The 26,289-nt window shown below is 42.5% G+C and overlaps 1 protein-coding gene across 1 annotated transcript in view; it reads left to right on the top strand.

Moving 5' to 3' along the window:
- The window catches only part of LOC138287186 (uncharacterized), a 107,243-nt gene that overhangs the window by 22,728 nt on the left and 58,226 nt on the right, over positions 1 to 26,289 (top strand). The gene's annotated exons all lie outside the window — the stretch shown is intronic.

The raw sequence follows: 26,289 nt of genomic DNA, 5'->3' as shown, positions 1-26,289 counted from the left end.
ACGCAATCTACGTAAAATCTGAATAATGATACACTCTGTTATCGCAATGCAAATCACCAATATGACTAACTGTATTTGACTAATTGCATACATTCGGTCAGCATAACAAGATTTCAAATCAGCATGATACATTGGGTGTATACCTCGACTAACCTCTAATTAGGATCGGCATGTGGGACTTCATGCAAAATGAATTTAGTCAACACAAATTTGGAAAAACCTCTAGCTAGGGCCCTATCAAAATAGCAGTTGGTACCTAAAAGGAGAAACACAATGCATAATACATTTATCCTTTCATATTTACCAAATACAATCAGCATTCAAGAAAGTCTTCGTCCTTCTGGTACCGGTTGTTCAGCATGTTCAAGTTTCAAAAGAGGCAAAGCTAAGGGCAAACTACCTTGCAGCGGCAAGGTGAATGGGGTAAAGTTACTGCATGGGCAAAACGGGGCAAATCAAAGTTAAAGTCTCTAGGGTGAGAATTCTTAAAGTCTCTTTCTCTCTGATAGAGAAAAGGGTATCAGGGTGTCGTCCAAAATGGAATCTGGCATCAGGCTTCAAACTGGCATCGAGAAAAAATGGCTGACTTCTCTTTGTTCAGTGGGTTTAAGTAAGAGTCATTCCAAATCTTGCAGGGTCTTCCATTGGAGGGTTCATAGGTTGGCTTCAAATTGTCCAATGAAAAATTGTCTTTTACGAGAACTTATTTGTGCATACATTAGCCTTGGAGCCTTGGAACACAAGTTGTATCATGGTTTGCCAATTATTTTCGGTATCTGTACCTTCATTGTCCGCACCTGCAGAGACTGACCTTGTATCAAAGGGGATGAAACCGGCCTAGTACGAAACCTTGGAGATAAGTGTATTAGTCATCTCTGCTGGAAAAATACAACTTCAAGCAAGAATATGTGTTTCATTAGTTCAAGGAAAAAGCCACGCAGTTAGAACTCGAGACCAGGCAACTAGGCCAAAGCCTGCACTAAACTTAAGCTAAGCAAAACAGTTTTCAAGCAAGAAATCATGGCATACATTTGCAATTATGACGGATTACTACATTTTCAATTCTTCATGATTAATAAAGCTCGTTTACAATGATGGCGAACTACCCAGAGGGTACATTTTCCCTCGTACATTATTTCTTTTACTAACATTACTCTATATTATGTGTTTGATTATGCAATAGGTATGAATATATGTAGGACCCTCTTTTTCTGCGTCATCAATCCCTCCTCTGATGACTAATTATGTCATCACATCAAATCTACCTACAAATTTTATTCCATTAAAATTCTGTATAGTAATTTGGCACTTCAGTCAATTCCCTTTTTCTTTTAGTCCCTTTTGATTTTTCTCTATAAATTTCCACCATTTTGTTTTCTATTTTCTCCTCTCTCTTCCGTTTGTTTCTTGCTTTTATTATTTTAATAGTTTTCCATATTCCCCAAGGGCCTAATAAACAAATTAGTACTATTAATATTCCCTTTACTATCTTTAATAACAATCCATTCCAAACGTTGCTGAGCCAATTTCCCACAGAAGCAAATCCCTTTCCAACCTTCTCCCAAACTCCGGGCTCTTTCAATTCCTTCAAATCTACACTTTCTTTGGTTAAGTTTGTAAGCATTGTTCTAATTTTTCCACTACTGTCTGGTATATAGGTACAGCAGTGACGTGTACCAAGCATTTTGCAAACGCCACCATCCTTTGCTAAAAGAATGTCTAGGGCAAGCCGATTTTGAAGAGTCATAGCTCTTTCTGCAGCAAGTTCAGCATCCATCAGGATTATAGCTCCTGAAAATTTTGTCAACATGTTATCCACAATAGTAGACAACTTTCGTATTTTGTTTGAATTCAATACGACTCCCACTGAAGGAATCAATGCTCCAAATATATCTCCTACCACACCAGAAGCTGTCTCCCTTTTCTGAACACAATGTGATTCAGACAGCCTTGGAAATTTCTTTAAGTCGTCTAGTTGGTAAACTTTTGGGAACACTATTCCCAAATAACACCTCCCATACCATCCTTTAGGAAGACGATAATAGGCGTTGAGTCCACAAATGTAATATACTCCAGGAATAACTGGGTCTTGTCCATTCAGCATGAACGTCCACTTAGATTGAAATGCATACGTGTGTTTGCATTCACTCGTTCCCACAAAAACTGTGTCATAATATGATTGAAATCTATGTATACAAAATCTTCCCACATGCAATGTATCTAAAGCTATTTTTCCTTGTGTCTTTATTGCAGCAAAAGCATAATTATCTACAGATGTTCTTTCATGTAATTCCCTTTCTAATTTTTCCCTCATTTCATTCTTCCGGTCATCAGTGCGGTCTAAAAATTCTATTTCTACTGGTGAAAGCAAGCATGTAAGGTTCTCTCTATGTGCGTGAGCTGTGTGAAAAGGTGACATTGGTTCGAAGAGTTCCCTCATTAATTTGGCATACCAATCTCTAGCTATTTTACTCAAATGCCCTATTATGGGAACATATGCAAAAGTAACATCGTAATTAGTGTAGAAATAATGAATATCCTTTTGACCATAAAATCTAGACGCTATAATACTACATGTAATTCCGTATGTAAGAGGCATGCTGTGATATGTTACCCCTTCCACCACTGAGTTGGTATTTGTGTACACACATAACAATCTTTCGCATCCATGGTCTCAACATACTCACTCAGCAAGCGATAGAAAACGTTAGATGAAAGTTCCTTTTTATCATGCAAGTGTCTCTCGTCTTGTTCGAGTCTTTTCAGCGCGGTTAGTTCAGTAACGATAGTAGGTTTAGAAGTAGTAGCATCATTCATCTCTTTCTCATTCTTCCCATGCATTCCAAGTACTATTACTACTATGATTAGTACACATGCAGTTAATAAACCTATACCCGTGTATTTACAATACTTCATTTTACGCCCCTGTGTAGTAAAACTAGTCATGATCTGTATAGAATCAGAGAGTTGAGGACACCTTATCAAAGCGGTTTTGCAGGTATTTACAAAGCTGAACGAGTTCAATGTTCACACAGTTTTCTTTTAGCAGCTTAGTCTCTTATCGGTTAGCAGCGTTGTCTCAAGATCGGTTTCAAAGTCAATCAAGTTAGCAATGTCTTAGCCGGTTAAAAGTCAATCAGGTGGTCAATATCTTCAATCAACAGAGTCCATAAAACTTTTGTTTCCAAAGTGTATGCTTCTTTGTTCTCGAGACTGAGGGATACGAATTCGTCTGACCAATCGTTATTGGCTACGTATGCCCACTCCGGACCGGAATACCTTCTGCTCGGTATTCTTTTTCTTTTCAATTTTGCATCTCTCTTTGATTCTTTCTCGCTGGTACTTTCCTCTTTGGCCAAGTCCTTTTCTTCACTTGGTGCCGGTACTACGACAGACACTTCCTTTCTCTTTTCTTTCACATTTGGCCCTTCACTGTCATTTGATGTTTCTCTTATTCTTAGTTTTACTGGTAATATGCATTGTCTTCTTTTTGCATTGGGTCCACTTGATGGACCTGCAACCTCTTCCGAAGGAGTTTGAACAGTTTCGCTCTGTCCTGTTTTGTCTTCTCCCTCTGGGAAGTCAATCAGGTTTTCCTGTTCCTCTCCTGTATCGTCTGCTTCTGGGAAAGCCCTCCTCTGATCAGGCTCTCCTGCTTCTTCACCCGTTTCGAGCCCTTTGTCACAGTTACTTTCTTCAGGCTCTTTGTCACTTTCAGCTGCTTCAGGTTCTTTGTTACCTTCAGCCGCTTCGTCGCTTTCTGAGGCTCCTCCTTGGTCTTCCCCAAGTGAATCAGTTGCTTCGTCCTCAGAAAATATTTCTCCCTCCTCTATCTCTGCCTGTTCGCTTCTCGTTCTTTTTCGTTATGTCTCAACGCTTGGCACTTTGTTATTAGGTACTGGTAACTTCAGCGCTTCAACTTCCTCATCTGTGGGACAAAACACCCTCTTTGTGTGACTGGCGTGAATCCAGTTGGGAACTCCCGCACACTTCACAGCGGTGGTAGTCGTCAGAATTACTTGAAAAGGTCCTTTCCAACGGGGTTCCAAACACGATTTCCTCACGTGTTTCTTTATCACGACCCATTCACCTGCTTTCAGGGCGTGTCCTGGACCTTGGATCGGTGGCAAGGTGGTTGCCTCCACCTGGTGAGAGAAAGAGCGAACCACATCAGCTAGACCTTTGCAGTAGTCTAACACCATATCATCTGTAATATTCAAAAGTGCATTTGCAGGGACTGCTGGAAGTCTCATAGCTCTACCAGACCTGATGCTTCGGGCGGTAGCTACAATGCAGCTTTTGCTCAATGTTCAGTGCTGCACAAAGCAATTTTATTACTTCATTATTGAAGTGACTTCCCCTATCTGATTCTAAAGAGATCGGGAATCCAAAACGTGGTATTAATTCTCTCAAGAGTAGTTTTGCAACTGTGAGACTGTCATTTCTGTGTGTAGGGTATGCTTCAATCCAGTGACTAAAAATGCACACAATCACCAACACATACTTCAAGCCTCCATGCACAGGCATCTCAATGAAGTCCATTTGCATCCTGCTGAATGGACCCTGCTCTTCCAATGTGGCTCAAATTTACTACGGTTCCCTTCCCTGCGTTCATCTGTTGGCAAATGACGCAACGGTGGCAAACTGCTTCAGCAACTTGACGGAATTTGGGGTTAAACCAATCAGTTTTAAACAATCTAATCATGGCATCCCTCCCAAGATGAGCCTGTCCATGGTAAAATCTAGCTATCTGCGTCAAAAGACTGTTTGGAAGAACAAATTTCCCTTCACTTGAAACCCATAAATCATCTAGTCTCTTTACACATTGTGACTTGGTCCATGAGAGTTTCTCATCCTCACTGACATAATCTGTAAGGATTTCAATTCGTCCATTGTATCTATAACCTTTAGAGCAAAGATTTCACTTTGTTCAAGTTCTGGTTCACTTATCAAATTCCATTCATCCCTGAGCAATATACAGTTCAATGCGCAAAACCTTGCGACTTGATCCGCATATCCATTTCCCAGGGAAACATAGTCTTGTTCCTTCGAGTGTGCACTGCATTTTACCACTGCTACTTCCCCTGGCAATTGAATGGCATGTAACAATTCTCTTATCCTTTCACCATTTTTCACTTGTGATCCTGAAGAGGTCATGAAGCCTCTCTGTGACCACAATTGTCCAAAATCATGCACTATTCCAAATCCGTACTGGCTGTCAGTGTAAATGGTAACTTTCATTAATGCAGAAAGTTGGCAAGCTCTAGTAAGGGCTACCAATTCCGCTACTTGTGCAGAGTAAACTCCTTGAAGCCAAGAGGCTTCCAGAACACCGGTTACAGTACATACAGCATATCCTGCTTTCAATATTCCTAGTGCATCTCTTAAACATGAACCATCAACGAAAATTATTTGATCATTCTCTTCCAATCGGGTGTCTTTGATATCAGGTCTTGGTTTGGTGCAAAATTCAGTCACCTGAAGACAGTCGTGCTCGATGTCTTCAGCGTTCTCAATTTCGGCATTTTCACTGGGAAACAAAGTTGCTGGGTTCAACGTAGTGCACCTTTTCAGCTGCACATTAGGTGATCCCAGGATTATTGTCTCATACCTTGTGAGTCTAGCACCAGTCATGTGCTGTGTTCGGGAACGTGTCAAAAGTATCTCGACTGAGTGAGGGACCATGACTGTTAAAGGGTGTCCCATCACTATTCCTTCACTCTGAGTGAGGCTGATACCAACTGCTGCTACAGCACGCAAGCAACCTGGCAGTGCTGCTGCAACCGGATCCAAAGTAGCTGAAAAATATGCTACTGGTCTGTTTACGCCACCATGGGCTTGGGTCAAGACAGACAAGGAACATGCATCACGTTCATGACAAAACAATGTGAAAGGCTTTGTGTAGTCAGGCTTACCTAACGCTGGAGCCCTGCACATGCATTCTTTCAATTCAATAAAAGCATCCATCTCATCTCCTTTCAGCTCAATTTCATCCAACGCATCTTTCTGGGTTAATTTCAGCAAAGGTTTTGCTAGAGTTGAGAAGTTGGGAATCCATTGGCGACAGTAACTCACCATTCCCAAAAACTTCCTCACCTCCCTCCTCGTCTTTGGGGGACTCATTTGGAGTACACTTGTTATTCTTTCCTTCATAATTCTACGTGACCCCTTCTCTATTTGGTGACCCAAATATTTAACTTTCTTTTGACAGAACTGTAACTTCGAAGGGGACACCTTATGTCCATTTCTTCCCAAGTGGTTCAGTAGGGCAAAGGTGTCAGCTGTGCAGTCACTCTCTGTCTTGGACGCGATCAGTAAGTCGTCAATGTATTGTACTAAGGTTGACTCGAATGGCAACTCCAGTGCTTCCAAATCTTTCTTTAGAATCTGATTAAAGATTGACGGTGACTCCGAAAACCCTTGAGGGATTCGACACCATCTGTAAACTCTGTCTAGGAATTTGAAACAAAAGAGAAATTGGCTGTCCTCATGAAGAGGTACAGAAAAGAACGCTTGTGATAAGTCGATAACTGAGAACCATTCAGCATCATAGGGAATTTGGAACATTATCACAGCTGGATTCGGTACTACGGGACAACATTTTACTATTATGTCATTTATTTTCATCAAATCCTGAACAATTCGGACCTTTCCACTGGGTTTTATTAGTCCCATTATTGGTGAATTACATGGACTGCTCAACACTTCCTTCAGTACTCCCTGTTTCACAAACTCGTCAATGAGTTGGGCAACTTTTATGAGGGTGTCTTGTGCCATGTGGTACTGTGGGGTCTGGGGAAAGGTTACATTGGGTTTTACAGTCACTTTCACTGGTTCCACTCCTTTCACCAGTCCCACCTCCTTTCCCGTCATGTCCCATACTTCCTTTCCGACTGTCTCTTGCAACTCAGCAGGAATGTCTGCCTCAGTGACCATTGGATAAAGGGTAATCAGGGGATACTCTTCATCGACAGTTTCCACTTCGTCCCCTGCTACACTGTCCTCTTCTTCCCCATCACTACTCGTCTGAATTTTAATTCCATCATTTGAACACATAATTGAACATCCCAATTTGCATAATAGGTCTCTCCCTAACAGTGATATCGGGCTTGAGTCACACACCACAAATTTATGTGACCCTCGGTAATTGCCAATTCTGACTTGTACTGGGTCTGTGATTGGGTTCGTCAGGTACCTATTTGCTACTCCCACTACCTGTACTGTTCTTCATGAAAGTGGCAAGTTTGGTACTTCAATGCTCCTAACAGTGGAACGTGTAGCTCCTGTGTTAACTAAGAATGAGACGCGATGGCCCATAACTATACCCTCCACATACGGACCCTTTTGATCAACTTCCAAAGATGCTGCAAGCACACAATTTCCCTCCTCTTCTGAACTTTCACTCTCCCATACATCGTTTATTCCATTCTCGCTGTGTAATGGGAACTGGTGTACTGTGTCATTTTGACTCATTCCCTGACCCGCAACCTGTTGAGGAAGCATTGCTTGCTGCTGATTGATTGGTGCAAAGGGTATTTGCATTTGCTGATTAGGTACCATGGGAAACTGCTGTTGCATTGGCTGCAATTGTGTCATTTGCACACGGGCATTTGCACCTGTTGCGGTTGCATGGGTTGTAAACCCTGCAGCTGGTTTATATTGTTTTGGAAATTTGGATTTGGACCTCTCTGTTTTGGTCCTCTCATAGTCTGAAATGCATTGACATCATTGTTTTGCTGACCTACACCTTCCTGTACCATCATTGGGCACTCCCGTTTCCAATGCCCGACGATTCCGCACGTGTGACATGGCATCACCTTCTTCATTGCCTGTATACCATTTGGAATCATAACGGTATTCAAATCAGGACCATTATTCACAAAACCTCCTCGGCCTCTGCCTCTGCCTCTCACCTGCGGCTGAAACATAGCATTTCCCTGCTGCTGCTGCTGTGGCATCTGCTGTTGAAAACGTTGAAAACCTTGCAAACCTTGTAAGCCTGTCTGAGCTGCTCTGAGCTGCATCACCATCACCTTTTCTTTCAATCTTTTCTGTTTGGTCTCAATCTCATCACTGCAGTATTTCGCATAATTCAACACCTCATCGATCGACTTTGACTGCCAACAAATCAAGTGCGACTCAATCATCTGGCTAATTTCAGGTCTCAGCCCTTCCACAAACCTGAACACAAAATGGAGCATGTCCTTTGGCTCAATCGTTTCCGTGCCACTGTAATTTTTAAACGCTTTCAACAATCTCTCATAATACCCGTGTATAGATTCTTTAACCTCTTGAGCGGTCCTGTCAATCCTTTGCCAGTCCACATTTTTCGACGCAACCTTAGTTTTCAAGTGCTCGATCACCTTGTGGTACAAACTCATTACCGTAGGTGATGGCGCACCTGTGTCCCTGTCTCTCTCTGGTTCACTCGTCGGCCAACCTACAGCCTTTTTACAATCTTCCCACAGATCTGCCGGGACCACAATTTCAAACAAAGTATTCAAGTCTTCCCAGAGACATTTCGCAAGTTTCACAAATCTATCTGTTTGTTGATACCACTCAATCGGCTTCTCTCTCAATTTGGGAAAGTCATCCGTAAAGGATTGAATATCGCACCTGTGCCACGGTACATGTACAAGTTTTCCCCCTGCTGTCTCTCTCATTGGTAACATAGTTATCAAATCGTCATTCTGTTGTTTTTTCTCATTCCTCTCTTGAGTATTAGCTTTCTTTTTATTCTTTTTCTTAACCCATCTGCTTTCCCATTTGTCTAAACATCTCCATACCTGTGCAATCTGCAGTATCTCTTTAAGTTGAGTTTTCATCCCTGCGGATCTCATGTGTTCAAAGTTTTTTGTGCCGAAATCTAATCTGTAACTCCTACTCAGGTGTTTAGTCTTACCTATATCAATTTCGTGTCTGTCTGCAATATCTTGTAATTTCTTATGTATGCTGCTCACTTCTTTTGTAATCCTAGGGCACATGTATCTTAGTTCTTCCTCTGTGTATGATTCTAATCTGTTCAAACCCATTGTTCCCTCAACCAGTTCATCTGCCTCTATACCCAGCCTTATTTTATTCAGGTATTCTTCTCCCTTCCCGCTAGATGTACTCTGTGGGGAGTTCAGGCTGTTGAACCATTGTGTTAGCTGTTGCGCGTTCAGTCCCATCAGTGTGGCAGTTACATCGACTGCCACCGACGGTTTCTGTAATGTTTCAGTCTGTGAGGTTAACGGTACTAATAGTGGTGGATGTGACCTTACCACGGTTAACGGAGCACAAATTGGAATTGGACTAAATTCCGACAAGGACCCAGATCCATTTGGCATTGCCGCTATCGGAGTTGTCTCTGGAGTGACTTCTATGCATCTTCCCCCTGTCCCATTCTGTATTATTGACCCTTGGTCGCTTGTGCTTGAATTTGCCTGTATGTACAGTGGTACTGGTGGACCTACAGTGATAGGTAGAGATATTGCATCTGGATTCTGTCTGTTCCCCAAATTCTGTGGCATGTTAATCCCCACATTGTGGTTCATTATTGCTGGCATACCTAACTGGCTTTCTATTATTCGCACTTCTTGTGTCTGCTTTTGGGGCATCGAGAACTGTGTTGATTCAGCTTGAATCAATGTCGGTCTCTGATAGTTTTGTCCTCCCTGCGCCATTGAATCAGAAGTCATTCCCCTGTTATGCTCATCACAACAGTGCCTCTGAACCTTTGGCTGATAATCATCAGCAGGTTTCAATGTAGGCACTTCTGGGTACATTCTCTGAACCTGTGGTATTTGTGGGAAAAAAGGCATGTCGGAGCTGCTCGGTCTCTGAGATGTTCTCAAATTGGGTGTTACATTACCCTGTGTTTGTTCTGGGGGGGCTGTACTGATATTTGAGACTTGTTCGTTTTCCACATACGGTGGTGGGCGATCATTCAACAATTGTATAATGAACTCCTCATCGTCTGACTCGTCTCCCCTTTTTGAGTTTCTATTGCTTTCTCTATCTCTGGACTGACTCCTGTTTGTCTTATGGGTAGCTTTCCTTCCTTCCGTTTCCCCTTCATCAGTAATTGCTGGAAACAATTTAATCCCCTGCAATACGTCTGATCTCCAAACCTTTTGTGTGCTGTCCCATCTAGCATCCGCTAGTGTCTTTTCCACTTTTCTTATTCTTGTCTCTAATTTCTTTTGTTGTTGGTTTCTAGCTATTAGCTCCCAAATTGCTAGTGCCTCAAACTGTGCTGGTCTTGGAGGTACTTTCATGTCGTATAGCGCAAATCTCAAATTTTCTAAAACCCTCAAATTAAACGACCCGTGGACAGGGAACGCTACACTCCCATGTTTTTCTGTTAATTTGCACCATTGTTTTAACCATAAACATGGCGCTACACCCTTTTCTTCAATGACAATGTAAGCTGGTGTGCCCTCAGGCGGTGTTTCCTCTCCTACGTTTGCTTTAATATAAGCGTCTCCCCTCATGGCACTCTTAAATGCTTTGAAAAATTTCATCTTTCCGTCTCTTATTTTTCTTAATATGTGTAATCAATAAGTGACTTTAATTCCCGGAATACTCTTTGCTTGCCTTTCCCCTTCCAATTGCGCTTCCCGGACTCTGTCCAATCCGTGCGCGACCCTTCTCACCAACCGACCTATCCCAGCGCGGCTCCTAGTGACGTCACACTCACACACTGCGGCTGACAAAGTCCAGCGGCTTGTCTTCTTTCGCTCGTCTTTCACTCTCAAACTAATTTCTGCAATAATGCGAGCACTTTACCAAAATAATAAAACAAATCTGTTGGTTTGCTACAGGAAGGGTAACACAATCGCTTCAGAAACCTTAGGGATTTTTCACTAGCCTCGGCAGTTATTCCATCTTTCTCGGTTTCCCGCTTTCGCAAGCAAAATTTGACCCGCAAACTTTACTCTCAACTGATCAATGAACTATTCTAGTGCACTTTAGAATTCATCAAATCTCAAAGTCGAAGTTTTCTCTCACTCCGCAACATTCATACCGACTCGTTGACCACGCCCGATCAACCTATTAAACCGACCAGATTACAACATTAAACAAGTGACTCATACACTTTTCAGCATACTCCGGAGTCTCTTGACCTCGCAGGGCCCGTCTCAACATCAACAACCACGTGGACAAGTTTTTTTTTCTCTGCTCAAAGCGCTACACACACGTGAAGTTCGACGACTTCCCTACTCTCACACCTTTGGAGTAACACTCCTAATCCTAAAATCCTCACAAACTTTTCAATTAATCTGCGGCGATAAGCTAAGCAAGCGCAAAACCCTAACTTCTCTCATACCGTCACTAGAAACGCCGAAAACATTCTCACACCTCCATGTCCTCTATTCGCAAGCTCCGAGATCCCGGGAAAGTCATTGGGGACTTAGGGCATCATCATCCCTCCAACTTATTTTATCAAAGAAAATTCTAACTTGACTCTGTCTATTGTTCGGATGGGGTCCCAAAGGGCAAAACCATCAATCTCTGCTATCATCTACTGATATCGCGTCCAGCCCTTATAAATTACCTGTACCTGGACACGTTGGAGGTCGGTGGATCTTTTAACCAAGTCGGGCTCTCCTCATCCTAAAATAGCTGAGTCATTCAGATCAATAATCAATAACTATTGTGATCGATAATCAATACTCAATTAATAGATCAATATAGTACATCAGAAATCAATAACAGTTGGTATTTCGGCGCACCATGACCTTTCAGTCATGAATAACCACACCAGTTTATTAAAAGTTAGTGAATTTATTTCCCTATATTAACAAAGCTAGCACGATATATATATGTCTCAAAACCAATTGATATATGTATATGAACATTACTAGCTGTCCATAACGGCGGAAGAAACGCAATCTACGTAAAATCTGAATAATGATACACTCTGTTATCGCAATGCAAATCACCAATATGACTAACTGTATTTGACTAATTGCATATATTCGGTCAGCATAACAAGATTTCAAATCAGCATGATACATTGGGTGTATACCTCGACTAACCTCTAATTAGGATCGGCATGTGGGACTTCATGCAAAATGAATTTAGTCAACACAAATTTGGAAAAACTTCTAGCTAGGGCCCTATCAAAATAGCAGTTGGCACCTAAAAGGAGAAACACAATGCATAATACATTTATCCTTTCATATTTACCAAATACAATCAGCATTCAAGAAAGTCTTCGTCCTTCAGGTACCGGTTGTTCAGCATGGGGCAAGTTTCAAAAGAGGCAAAGCTAAGGGCAAACTACCTTGCAGCGGCAAGGTGAATGGGGTAAAGTTACTGCATGGGCAAAACGGGGCAAATCAAAGTTAAAGTCTCTAGGATGAGAATTCTTAAAGTCTCTTTCTCTCTGATAGAGAAAAGGGCATCAGGGTGTCGTCCAAAATGGAATCTGGCATCAGGCTTCAAACTGGCATCGATAAAAAATGGCTGACTTCTCTTTGTTCAGTGGGTTTAAGTAAGAGTCATTCCAAATCTTGCAGGGTCTTCCATTGGAGGGTTCATAGGTTGGCTTCAAATTGTCCAATGAAAAATTGTCTTTTACTAGAACTTATTTGTGCATACATTAGCCTTGGAGCCTTGAAACACAAGTTGTATCATGGTTTGCCAATTATTTTTGGTATCTGTACCTTCATTGTCCGCACCTGCAGAGACTGACCTTGTATCAAAGGGGATGAAACCGGCCTAGTACGAAACCTTGGAGATAAGTGTATTAGTCATCTCTGCTGGAAAAATACAACTTCAAGCAAGAATATGTGTTTCATTAGTTCAAGGAAAAAGCCACGCAGTTAGAATTCGAGACCAGGCAACTAGGCCAAAGCCTGTACTAAATTTAAGCTAAGCAAAACAGTTTTCAAGCAAGAAATCATGGCATACATTTGCAATTATGACGGATTACTACATTTTCAATTCTTCATGATTAATAAAGCTCGTTTACAATGATGGCGAACTACCCCGAGGGCACATTTTCCCTCGTACATTATTTCTTTTACTAACATCACTCTATATTATGTGTTTGATTATGCAAAAGGTATGAATATATGTAGGACCCTCTTTTTCTGCGTCATCAATCCCTCCTCTGATGACTAATTATGTCATCACATCAAATCTACCCACACATTTTATTCCATTAAAATTCTGTATAGTAATTTGGCACTTCAGTCAATTCCCTTTTTCTTTTAGTCCCTTTTGATTTTTCTCTATAAATTTCCACCATTTTGTTTTCTATTTTCTCCTCTCTCTTCCTTTTGTTTCTTGCTTTTATTATTTTAATAGTTTTCCATATTCCCCAAGGGACTAATAAACAAATTAGTACTATTAATATTCCCTTTACTATCTTTAATAACAATCCATTCCAAACGTTGCTGAGCCAATTTCCCACAGAAGCAAATCCCTTTCCAACCTTCTCCCAAACTCCGGGCTCTTTCAATTCCTTCAAATCTACACTTTCTTTGGTTAAGTTTGTAAGCATTGTTCTAATTTTTCCACTACTGTCTGGTATATAGGTACAGCAGTGACGTGTACCAAGCATTTTGCAAACGCCGCCATCCTTTGCTAAAAGAATGTCTAGGGCAAGCCGATTTTGAAGAGTCATAGCTCTTTCTGCAGCAAGTTCAGCATCCATCAGGATTATAGCTCCTGAAAATTTTGTCAACATGTTATCCACAATAGTAGACAACTTTCGTATTTTGATTGAATTCAATACGACTCCCACTGAAGGAATCAATGCTCCAAATATATCTCCTACCACACCAGAAGCTGTCTCCCTTTTCTGAACACGATGTGATTCAGACAGCCTTGGAAATTTCTTTAAGTCGTCTAGTTGGTAAACTTTTGGGAACACTATTCCCAAATAACACCTCCCATACCATCCTTTAGGAAGACGATAATAGGCGTTGAGTCCACAAATGTAATATACTCCAGGAATAACTGGGTCTTGTCCATTCAGCATGAACGTCCACTTAGATTGAAATGCATACGTGTGTTTGCATTCACTCGTTCCCACAAAAACTGTGTCATAATATGATTGAAATCTATGTATACAAAATCTTCCCACATGCAATGTATCTAAAGCTATTTTTCCTTGTGTCTTTATTGCAGCAAAAGCATAATTATCTACAGATGTTCTTTCATGTAATTCCCTTTCTAATTTTTCCCTCATTTCATTCTTCCGGTCATCAGTGCGGTCTAAAAATTCTATTTCTACTGGTGAAAGCAAGCATGTAAGGTTCTCTCTATGTGCGTGAGCTGTGTGAAAAGGTGACATTGGTTCGAAGAATTCCCTCATTAATTTGGCATACCAATCTCTAGCTATTTTACTCAAATGCCCTATTATGGGAACATATGCAAAAGTAACATCGTAATTAGTGTAGAAATAATGAATATCCTTTTGACCATAAAATCTAGACGCTATAATACTACATGTAATTCCGTATGTAAGAGGCATGCTGTGATATGTTACCCCTTCCACCACTGAGGTAGGTATTTGTCTACACACATAACAATCTTTCGCATCCATGGTCTCAACATACTCACTCAGCAAGCGATAGAAAACGTTAGATGAAAGTTCCTTTTTATCATGCAAGTGTCTCTCGTCTTGTTCGAGTCTTTTCAGCGCGGTTAGTTCAGTAACGATAGTAGGTTTAGAAGTAGTAGCATCATTCATCTCTTTCTCATTCTTCCCATGCATTCCAAGTACTATTACTACTATGATTAGTACGCATGTAGTTAATAAACCTATACCCGTGTATTTACAATACTTCATTTTACGCCCCTGTGTAGTAAAACTAGTCATGATCTGTATAGAATCAGAGAGCTGAGGACACCTTATCAAAGCGGTTTTGCAGGTATTTACAAAGCTGAACGAGTTCAATGTTCACACAGTTTTCTTTTAGCAGCTTAGTCTCTTATCGGTTAGCAGCGTTGTCTCAAGATCGGTTTCAAAGTCACTCAAGTTAGCAATGTCTTACCCGGTTAAAAGTCAATCAGGTGGTCAATATCTTCAATCAACAGAGTCCATAAAACTTTTGTTTCCAAAGTGTAGTTCTGCTTCTTCGTTCTCGAGACTGAGGGATACGAATTCGTCTGACCAATCGTTATTGGCTACGTATGCCCACTCCGGACCGGAATACCTTCTGCTCGGTATTCTTTTTCTTTTCAATTTTGCATCTCTCTTTGATTCTTTCTCGCTGGTACTTTCCTCTTTGGCCAAGTCCTTTTCTTCACTTGGTGCCGGTACTACGACAGACACTTCCTTTCTCTTTTCTTTCACCTTTGGCCCTTCACTGTCATTTGATGTTTCTCTTATTCTTAGTTTTACTGGTGATATGCATTGTCTTCTTTTTGCACTGGGTCCACTTGATGGACCTGCAACCTCTACCGAAGGAGTTTGAACAGTTTCGCTCTGTCCTGTTTTGTCTTCTCCCTCTGGGAAGTCAATCAGGTTTTCCTGTTCCTCTCCTGTATCGTCTGCTTCTGGGAAAGCCCTCCTCTGATCAGGCTCTCCTGCTTCTTCACCCGTTTCGAGCCCTTTGTCACAGTTACTTTCTTCAGGCTCTTTGTCACTTTCAGCTGCTTCAGGTTCTTTGTTACCTTCAGCCGCTTCGTCGCTTTCTGAGGCTTCTCCTTGGTCTTCCCCAAGTAAATCAGTTGCTTCGTCCTCAGAGAATATTTCTCCCTCCTCTATCTCTGCCTGTTCGCTTCTCGTTCTTTTTCGTTATGTCTCAACGCTTGGCACTTTGTTATTAGGTACTGGTAACTTCAGCGCTTCAACTTCCTCATCTGTGGGACACAACACCCTCTTTGTGTGACTGGCGTGAATCCAGTTGGGAACTCCCGCACACTTCACAGCGGTGGTAGTCGTCAGATTTACTTGAAAAGGTCCTTTCCAACGGGGTTCCAAACACGATTTCCTCACGTGTTTCTTTATCACGACCCAGTCACCTGCTTTCAGGGCGTGTCCTGGACCTTGGATCGGTGGCAAGGTGGTTGCCTCCACCTGGTGAGAGAAAGAGCGAACCACATCAGCTAGACCTTTGCAGTAGTCTAACACCATATCATCTGTAATATTCAAAAGCGCATTTGCAGGGACTGCTGGAAGTCTCATAGCTCTGCCCATGAGAATCTCATGTGGGGACAGTCCAGTTTTTCTGTCAGGGGTGTTTCTCATTGACATTAGCACCAGAGGCAACGCGTCAGGCCATTTCAGATTTGTTGATGTGCATATTTTCGCCATCCTTGATTTCAACGTGCCATTCATTTGCTCTACCAGACCTGATGCTTCGGGGCGGTAGCTACAATGCAGCTTTTGCTCAATGTTCAGTGCTGCACAAAGCAATTTTATTACTTCATTATTGAAGTGACTTCCCCTATCTGATTCTAAAGAGATCGGGAATCCAAAACGTGGTATTAATTCTCTCAAGAGTAGTTTTGCAACTGTGAGACTGTCATTTCTGTGTGTAGGGTATGCTTCAATCCAGTGACTAAAAATGCACACAATCACCAACACATACTTCAAGCCTCCATGCACAGGCATCTCAATGAAGTCCATTTGCATCCTGCTGAATGGACCCCCTGCTCTTCCAATGTGGCTCAAATTTACTACGGTTCCCTTCCCTGCGTTCATCTGTTGGCAAATGACACAACGGTGGCAAACTGCTTCAGCAACTTGACGGAATTTAGGGTTAAACCAATCAGTTTTAAACAATCTAATCATGGCATCCCTCCCAAGATGAGCTTGTCCATGGTAAAATCTAGCTATCTGCGTCAAAAGACTGTTTGGAAGAACAAATTTCCCTTCACTTGAAACCCATAAATCATCTAGTCTCTTTACACATTGTGACTTGGTCCATGAGAGTTTCTCATCCTCACTGACATCATTCTGTAAGGATTTCAATTCGTCCATTGTATCTATAACCTTTAGAGCAAAGATTTCACTTTGTTCAAGTTCTGGTCCACTTATCAAATTCCATTCATCCCTGAGCAATATACAGTTCAATGCGCAAAACCTTGCGACTTGATCCGCATATCCATTTCCCAGGGAAACATAGGCCCTGATTCTCACCCTGGCGGTAATTACCGCCAGGGCGGAGGTTGGCGGTGCTCCGCCGGGCATTCTGACCGCGGCGGTACAGCCGTGGCCAGAAGCGGAAAGCCGGCGGGGTACCGCCGACTTTCCGCTGCCCGTCTGAATCCTCCATGGCGGCGGAGCGCGGATTCAGACACCCCCTACCGCCATCCTGTTCATGGCGGCTCTCCCGCCATGAACAGGATGGCGGTAGGGGGTGTCGCGGGGCCCCTGGGGGCCCCTGCAGTGCCCATGCCAATGGCATGGGCACTGCAGGGGCCCCCGTAAGAGGGCCCCGCAAAGTATTTCAGTGTCTGCTTTGCAGACACTGAAATACGCGACGGGTGCAACTGCACCCGTCGCACCTTCCCACTCCGCCGGCTCAATTCTGAGCCGGCATCCTAGTGGGAAGGTTGATTTGCCCTGGGCTGGCGGGCGGCCTTTTGGCGGCCGCCCGCCAGCCCAGGCAAATGTCAGAATCACCGCCGCGGTCTTTCGACCGCGGTGCGGTGTTCTGACGGCGGTACCTTGGCGGACGGCCTCTGCCGTCCGCCAAGGTCAGAATGACCGCCATAGTCTTGTCCCTTCGAGTGTGCACTGCATTTTACCACTGCTACTTCCCCTGGCAATTGAATGGCATGTAACAATTCTCTTATCCTTTCACCATTTTTCACTGGTGATCCTGAAGAGGTCATGAAGCCTCTCTGTGACCACAATTGTCCAAAATCATGCACTATTTCAAATCCGTACTGGCTGTCATTGTAAATGGTAACTTTCATTAATGCAGAAAGTTGGCAAGCTCTAGTAAGGGCTACCAATTCCGCTACTTGTGCAGAGTAAACTCCTTGAAGCCAAGAGGCTTCCAGAACACCGGTTACAGTACATACAGCATATCCTGCTTTCAATATTCCTAGTGCATCTCTTAAACATGAACCATCAACGAAAATTATTTGATCATTCTCTTCCAATCGGGTGTCTTTGATATCAGGTCTTGGTTTGGTGCAAAATTCAGTCACCTGAAGACAGTCGTGCTCGATGTCTTCAGGGTTCTCAATTTCTGCATTTTCACTGGGAAACAAAGTTGCTGGGTTCAACGTAGTGCACCTTCTCAGCTGCACATTAGGTGATCCCAGGATTATTGTCTCATACCTTGTGAGTCTAGCACCAGTCATGTGCTGTGTTCGGGAACGTGTCAAAAGTATCTCGACTGAGTGAGGGACCATGACTGTTAAAGGGTGTCCCATCACTATTCCTTCACTCTGAGTGAGGCTGATACCAACTGCTGCTACAGCACGCAAGCACCCTGGCAGTGCTGCTGCAACCGGATCCAAAGTAGCTGAAAAATATGCTACTGGTCTGTTTACGCCACCATGGGCTTGGGTCAAGACAGACAAGGAACATGCATCACGTTCATGACAAAACAATGTGAAAGGCTTTGTGTAGTCAGGCATACCTAACGCTGGAGCCCTGCACATGCATTCTTTCAATTCAATAAAAGCATCCATCTCATCTCCTTTCAGCTCAATTTCATCCAACACATCTTTCTGGGTTAATTTCAGCAAAGGTTTTGCTAGAGTTGAGAAGTTGGGAATCCATTGGCGACAGTAACTCACCATTCCCAAAAACTTCCTCACCTCCCTCCTCGTCTTTGGGGGACTCATTTGGAGTACACTTGTTATTCTTTCCTTCATAATTCTACGTGACCCCTTCTGTATTTGGTGACCCAAATATTTAACTTTCTTTTGACAGAACTGTAACTTCGAAGGGGACACCTTATGTCCATTTCTTCCCAAGTGGTTCAGTAGGGCAATGGTGTCAGCTGTGCAGTCACTCTCTGTCTTGGACGCGATCAGTAAGTCGTCAATGTATTGTACTAAGGTTGACTCGAATGGCAACTCCAGTGCTTCCGAATCTTTCTTTAGAATCTGATTAAAGATTGACGGTGACTCCGAAAACCCTTGAGGGATTCGACACCATCTGTAAACTCTGTCTAGGAATTTGAAACAAAAGAGAAATTGGCTGTCCTCATGAAGAGGTACAGAAAAGAACGCTTGTGATAAGTCGATAACTGAGAACCATTCAGCATCATAGGGAATTTGGAACATTATCACAGCTGGATTCGGTACTACGGGACAACATTTTACTATTATGTCATTTATTTTCCTCAAATCCTGAACAATTCGGACCTTTCCACTGGGTTTTATTAGTCCCATTATTGGTGAATTACATGGACTGCTCAACACTTCCTTCAGTACTCCCTGTTTCACAAACTCATCAATGAGTTGGGCAACTTTTATGAGGGTGTCTTGTGCCATGTGGTACTGTGGGGTCTGGGGAAAGGTTACATTGGGTTTTACAGTCACTTTCACTGGTTCCACTCCTTTCACCAGTCCCACCTCCTTTCCCGTCATGTCCCATACTTCCTTTCCGACTGTCTCTTGCAACTCAGCAGGAATGTCTGCCTCAGTGACCATTGGATAAAGGGTAATCAGGGGATACTCTTCATCGACAGTTTCCACTTCGTCCCCTGCTACACTGTCCTCTTCTTCCCCATCACTACTCGTCTGAATTTTAATTCCATCATTTGAACACATAATTGAACATCCCAATTTGCATAATAGGTCTCTCCCTAACAGTGATATCGGGCTTGAGTCACACACCACAAATTTATGTGACCCTCGGTAATTGCCAATTCTGACTTGTACTGGGTCTGTGATTGGGTTCGTCAGGTACCTATTTGCTACTCCCACTACCTGTACTGTTCTTCCTGAAAGTGGCAAGTTTGGTACTTCAATGCTCCTAACAGTGGAACGTGTAGCTCCCGTGTCAAATAAGAATGAGACGCGATAGCCCATAACTATTCCCTCCACATACGGACCCTTTTGATCAACTTCCAAAGATGCTGCAAGCACACAATTTCCCTCCTCTTCTGAACTTTCACTCTCCCATACATCGTTTATTCCATTCTCGCTGTGTAATGGGAACTGGCGTACTGTGTCATTTTGACTCATTCCCTGACCCGCAACCTTTTGGGGAAGCATTGCTTGCTGCTGATTCATTGGTGCTAAGGGTATTTGCATTTGCTGATTAGGTACCATGGGAAACTGCTGTTGCATTGGCTGCAATTGTGTCATTTGCACACGGGCATTTGCACCTGTTGCGGTTGCATGGGTTGTAAACCCTGCAACTGGTTTATATTGTTTTGGAAATTTGGATTTGGACCTCTCTGTTTTGGTCCTCTCATAGTCTGAAATGCATTGACATCATTGTTTTGCTGACCTACACCTTCCTGTACCATCATTGGGCACTCCCGTTTCCAATGCCCGACGATTCCGCCCGTGTGACATGGCATCACCTTCTTCATTGCCTGTTTACCATTTGGAATCATAACCGTATTCAAATCAGGACCATTATTCACAAAACCTCCTCGGCCTCTGCCTCTCATCTGCGGCTGAAACATAGCATTTCCCTGCTGCTGCTGCTGTGGCATCTGCTGTTGAAAACCTTGCAAACCTTGTAAGCCTGTCTGATCTGCTCTGAGCTGCATCACCATCACCTTTTCTTTCAATCTTTTCTGTTTGGTCTCAATCTCATCACTGCAGTATTTCGCATAATTCAACACCTCATCGATCGACTTTGACTGCCAACAAATCAAGTGCGACTTAATCATCTGGCTAATTTCAGGTCTCAGCCCTTCCACAAACCTGAACACAAAATGGAGCATGTCCTTTGGCTCAATCGTTTCCGTGCCACTGTAATTTTTAAACGCTTTCAACAATCTCTCATAATACGCGTGTATAGATTCTTTAACCTCTTGAGCGGTCCTGTCAATCCTTTGCCAGTCCACATTCTTCGACGCAACCTTGGTTTTGAAGTGCTCGATCACCTTGTGGTACAAACTCATTACCGTAGGTGATGGCGCACCTGTGTCCCTGTCTCTCTCTGGTTCACTCGTCGGCCAACCTACAGCCTTTTTACAATCTTCCCACAGATCTGCCGGGACCACAATTTCAAACAAAGTATTCAAGTCTTCCCAGAGACATTTCGCAAGTTTCACAAATCTATCTGTTTGTTGATACCACTCAATCGGCTTCTCTCTCAATTTGGGAAAGTCATCCGTAAAGGATTGAATATCGCACCTGTGCCACGGTACATGTACAAGTTTTCCCCCTGCTGTCTCTCTCATTGGTAACATAGTTATCAAATCGTCATTCTGTTGTTTTTTCTCATTCCTCTCTTGAGTATTATCTTTCTTTTTATCCTTTTTCTTAACCCATCTGCTTTCCCATTTGTCTAAACATCTCCATACCTGTGCAATCTGCAGTATCTCTTTAAGGTGAGTTTTCATCCCTGCGGATCTCATGTGTTCAAAGTCTTTTGTGCCGAAATCTAATCTGTAACTCCTACTCAGGTGTTTAGTCTTACCTATATCAATTTCGTGTCTGTCTGCAATTTCTTGTAATTTCTTATGTATGCTGCTCACTTCTTTTGTAATCCTAGGGCACATGTATCTTAGTTCTTCCTCTGTGTATGATTCTAATCTGTTCAAACCCATTGTTCCCTCAACCAGTTCATCTGCCTCCATACCCAGCCTTATTTTATTCAGGTATTCTTCTCCCTTCCCGCTAGATGTACTCTGTGGGGAGTTCAGGCTGTTGAACCATTGTGTTAGCTGTTGCACGTTCAGTCCCATCAGTGTGGCAGTTACATCGACTGCCACCAACGGTTTCTGTAATGTTTCAGTCTGTGAGGTTAACGGTACTAATAGTGGTGGATGTGACCTTACCACGGTTGACGGAGCACAAATTGGAATTGGACTAAATTCCGACAAGGACCCAGATCCATTTGGCATTGCCGCTATCGGAGTTGTCTCTGGAGTGACTTCTATGCATCTTCCCCCTGTCCCATTCTGTATTATTGACCCTTGGTCGCTTGTGCTTGAATGTGCCTGTATGTACAGTGGTACTGGTGGACCTACAGTGATAGGTAGAGATATCGCATCTGGATTCTGTCTGTTCCCCAAATTCTGTGGCATGTTAATCCCCACATTGTGGTTCATTATTGCTGGCATACCTAACTGGCTTTCTATTATTCGCACTTCTTGTGTCTGCTTTTGGGGCATCGAGAACTGTGTTGATTCAGCTTGAATCAATGTCGGTCTCTGATAGTTTTGTCCTCCCTGCGCCATTGAATCAGAAGTCATTCCCCTGTTATGCTCATCACAACAGTGCCTCTGAACCTTTGGCTGATAATCATCAGCAGGTTTCAATGTAGGCACTTCTGGGTACATTCTCTGAACCTGTGGTATTTGTGGGAAAAAAGGCATGTCGGAGCTGCTCGGTCTCTGAGATGTTCTCAAATTGGGTGTTACATTACCCTGTGTTTGTTCTGGGGGGGCTGTACTGATATTTGAGACTTGTTCGTTTTCCACATACGGTGGTGGGCGATCATTCAACAATTGTATAATGAACTCCTCATCGTCTGACTCGTCTCCCCTTTTTGAGTTTCTATTGCTTTCTCTATCTCTGGACTGACTCCTGTTTGTCTTATGGGTAGCTTTCCTTCCTTCCGTTTCCCCTTCATCAGTAATTGCTGGAAACAATTTAATCCCCTGCAATACGTCTGATCTCCAAACCTTTTGTGTGCTGTCCCATCTAGCATCCGCTAGTGTCTTTTCCACTTTTCTTATTCTTGTCTCGAATTTCTTTTGTTGTTGGTTTCTAGCTATTAGCTCCCAAATTGCTAGTGCCTCAAACTGTGCTGGTCTTGGAGGTACTTTCATGTCGTATAGCGCAAATCTCAAATTTTCTAAAACCCTCAAATTAAACGACCCGTGGACAGGGAACGCTACACTCCCATGTTTTTCTGTTAATTTGCACCATTGTTTTAACCATAAACATGGCGCTACACCCTTTTCTTCAATGACAATGTAAGCTGGTGTGCCCTCAGGCGGTGTTTCCTCTCCTACGTTTGCTTTAATATAAGCGTCTCCCCTCATGGCACTCTTAAATGCTTTGAAAAATTTCATCTTTCCGTCTCTTATTTTTCTTAATATGTGTAATCAATAAGTGACTTTAATTCCCGGAATACTCTTTGCTTGCCTTTCCCCTTCCAATTGCGCTTACCGGACTCTGTCCAATCCGTGCGCGACCCTTCTCACCAACCGACCTATCCCAGCGCGGCTCCTAGTGACGTCACACTCACACACTGCGGCTGACAAAGTCCAGCGGCTTGTCTTCTTTCGCTCGTCTTTCACTCTCAAACTAATTTCTGCAATAATGCGAGCACTTTACCAAAATAATAAAACAAATCTGTCGGTTTGCTACAGGAAGGGTAACACAATCGCTTCAGAAACCTTAGGGATTTTTCACTAGCCTCGGCAGTTATTCCATCTTTCTCGGTTTCCCGCTTTCGCAAGCAAAATTTGACCCGCAAACTTTACTCTCAACTGATCAATGAACTATTCTAGTGCACTTTAGAATTCGTCAAATCTCAAAGTCGAAGTTTTCTCTCACTCCGCAACATTCATACCGACTCGTTGACCACGCCCGATCAACCTATTAAACCGACCAGAAAACAACATTAAACAAGTGTCTCATACTTTTTTCAGCATACTCCGGAGTCTCTTGACCTCGCAGGGCCCGTCTCAACATCAACAACCACGTGGACAATTTTTTTTTTCTCTGCTCAAAGCACTACACACACGTGAAGTTCGACGACTTCCCTACTCTCACACCTTTGGAGTAACACTCCTAATCCTAAAATCCTCACAAACTTCTCAATTAATCTGCGGCGATAAGCTAAGCAAGCGCAAAACCCTAACTTCTCTCATACCGTCACTAGAAACGCCGAAAACATTCTCACACCTCCATGTCCTCCATTCGCAAGCTCCGAGATCCCGGGAAAGTCATTGGGGACTTAGGGCATCATCATCCCTCCAACTTATTTTATCAAAGAAAATTCTAACTTGACTCTGTCTATTGTTCGGATGGGGTCCCAAAGGGTAAGACCATCAATCTCTGCTACCATCTACTGATAACGCGTCCAGCCCTTATAAATTACCTGTACCTGGACACGTTGGAGGTCGGTGGATCTTTTAACCAAGTCGGGCTCTCCTCATACTAAAATAGCTGAGTCATTCAGATCAATAATCAATAACTATTGTGATCGATAATCAATACTCAATTAATAGATCAATATAGTACATCAGAAATCAATAACAGTTGGTATTTCGGCGCACCATGACCTTTCAGTCATGAATAACCACACCAGTTTATTAAAAGTTAGTGAATTTATTTCCCTATATTAACAAAGCTAGCACGATATCTATATGTCTCAAAACCAATTGATATATGTATATGAACATTACTAGCTGTCCATAACGGCGGAAGAAACGCAATCTACGTAAAATCTGAATAATGATACACTCTGTTATCGCAATGCAAATCACCAATATGACTAACTGTATTTGACTAATTGCATACATTCGGTCAGCATAACAAGATTTCAAATCAGCATGATACATTGGGTGTATACCTCGACTAACCTCTAATTAGGATCGGCATGTGGGACTTCATGCAAAATGAATTTAGTCAACACAAATTTGGAAAAACTTCTAGCTAGGGCCCTATCAAAATAGCAGTTGGTACCTAAAAGGAGAAACACAATGCATAATACATTTATCCTTTCATATTTACCAAATACAATCAGCATTCAAGAAAGTCTTCGTCCTTCAGGTACCGGTTGTTCAGCATGGGGCAAGTTTCAAAAGAGGCAAAGCTAAGGGCAAACTACCTTGCAGCGGCAAGGTGAAGGGGGTAAAGTTACTGCATGGGCAAAACGGGGCAAATCAAAGTTAAAGTCTCTAGGGTGAGAATTCCTAAAGTCTCTTTCTCTCTGATAGAGAAAAGGGCATCAGGGTGTCGTCCAAAATGGAATCTGGCATCAGGCTTCAAACTGGCATCGAGAAAAAATGGCTGACATCTCTTTGTTCAGTGGGTTTAAGTAAGAGTCATTCCAAATCTTGCAGGGTCTTCCATTGGAGGGTTCATAGGTTGGCTTCAAATTGTCCAATGAAAAATTGTCTTTTACTAGAACTTATTTGTGCATACATTAGCCTTGGAGCCTTGGAACACAAGTTGTATCATGGTTTGCCAATTATTTTTGGTATCTGTACCTTCATTGTCTGCACCTGCAGAGACTGACCTTGTATCAAAGGGGATGAAACCGGCCTAGTACGAAACCTTGGAGATAAGTGTATTAGTCATCTCTGCTGGAAAAATACAACTTCAAGCAAGAATATGTGTTTCATTAGTTCAAGGAAAAAGCCACGCAGTTAGAATTCGAGACCAGGCAACTAGGCCAAAGCCTGCACTAAATTTAAGCTAAGCAAAACAGTTTTCAAGCAAGAAATCATGGCATACATTTGCAATTATGACGGATTACTACATTTTCAATTCTTCATGATTAATAAAGCTCGTTTACAATGATGGCGAACTACCCCGAGGACACATTTTCCCTCGTACATTATTTCTTTTACTAACATCACTCTATATTATGTGTTTGATTATGCAATAGGTATGAATAAATGTAGGACCCTCTTTTTCTGCGTCATCACTAGCCACCCATTTCAAAATACTTTGGATCAGTAAATAAAATAAATGCACGTGTACCGGATGTACTTAAAGAAAGCCAGAGTATACATAAAGGGGTACCATAGTCATTGTAGTCTTGGAACTCCATGCAGGGTAACACGATGGTAAAGCACAAGAGGAAGGCCAAGAGATGTATGAATTCTAAGAGAATACCAATGGCCTTGTTGGTACACTATGAATACTACTGTATGACTCTTCATACCTCAAGCCACACTTTGGTTAGTATGGCATGGAAAGGGTTTGCTTACTTCTCAAATGGGAAATATTCATTTAAAGCATAAAGTTGAACACTGTACTGTTTCTTTATCTGTAATCTCATCTTCCCGCTTTTGATTCTTTCATTCTCTCCAAGCCAACTCTCTTCTAGCAGGCGACCTGAGAAGCATCCCCCCTTCGGAATCTCCACAAGCCCAGTTTACTAATCCTCTTAAATCAACCTGCAAAGTGCCTTATAGGCAACCAGAAGGTGGAAGAAATCACATTCTTCCTTCACTTCTTTTAACTTTTTTTTGTGTGCATCTTTTGATTCAGCTGTACTGAAAAACC

The sequence above is a fragment of the Pleurodeles waltl genome, chromosome 4_1 (assembly GCF_031143425.1).
Source record: "Pleurodeles waltl isolate 20211129_DDA chromosome 4_1, aPleWal1.hap1.20221129, whole genome shotgun sequence".
Lineage (NCBI taxonomy): Eukaryota > Metazoa > Chordata > Amphibia > Caudata > Salamandridae > Pleurodeles > Pleurodeles waltl.
The sequence above is the reverse complement of the archived record's forward strand: the minus strand, read 5'-3'. Positions and strand labels throughout refer to the sequence as shown.